The sequence below is a fragment of the Chrysochloris asiatica genome, unplaced genomic scaffold, assembly GCF_000296735.1.
Source record: "Chrysochloris asiatica unplaced genomic scaffold, ChrAsi1.0 scaffold00447, whole genome shotgun sequence".
Taxonomy (NCBI): domain Eukaryota; kingdom Metazoa; phylum Chordata; class Mammalia; order Afrosoricida; family Chrysochloridae; genus Chrysochloris; species Chrysochloris asiatica.
Window position 1 is genome coordinate 930,847 of NW_006408965.1, and position 878 is coordinate 931,724.

The following is an 878-nucleotide window of genomic DNA, read 5'->3' on the forward strand; positions in this document are numbered from 1 at the left end:
ACATATGGAGACAGCCTAAGTGCCTATCAATGGAAGAATTGATAAACAAACTGTGGTACATACACACAATGGAATGTTATGCTACCTTGAAGAACAACAAGGATACTGTACACTATCACATAACATGGATGAACTTTGAGGACATTATGTTGAGTGAAATTAGTCAGTCACAAAAGGAGAAATACTGCATAGGACCACTACTGTAAAATACTAAGAAGAACCCATACTAAAGGGTGGCAGAAGGATTCGTTGCTGGCTACAGGGATGTGGGGGGCTGGGAGGATGGGAGGGAGGGGAAGGTGGAGCACAGGGCAGGGAATAGACACAGGATAGTTTGGGTGCTGGGGAGGGAGCAGTACACAAGAATGGGGAGGGAATGGAAGAACAAGGTGGATGGGTGAACAGTTAGGCAGGTTTGCATTGGCTAAGTGGGACACAGATAAATAATGATGTATGCACAACCTTGGAACAACAGGGCTCTGGATACAGGGACTGAGACATGGTTGGAATGGGGAAAAAAGGGGGAAATAATGTTAAGATGCTTGTCTGTCTTTTGAATCTTGGTTTCAGCTGGTAAGGGGAATTGAGGGGAAAACAGCAATGAAGCTGTGAGCTAAGTCCTACCACATTCATTACATTCCTGTAAAGCCGGGTGGATACCTGCTTGGCCAGCAGTTTGGCAAGTCCTTGGGACTCATTGTCCCAGAGTCAGTAACATAGCCACAGAGGACTACAGTGGAAAATGAAGCATCCAGCTGATAAGAAGAGAGGGCATATACACAAGGACATCCACACTTGCAGATAATACCCACTTGACCTGGCTTCAATGACTGGATTATTAGAGCTCAACTAGAAGAAGAAAGAAGAGGGAAAAAGAG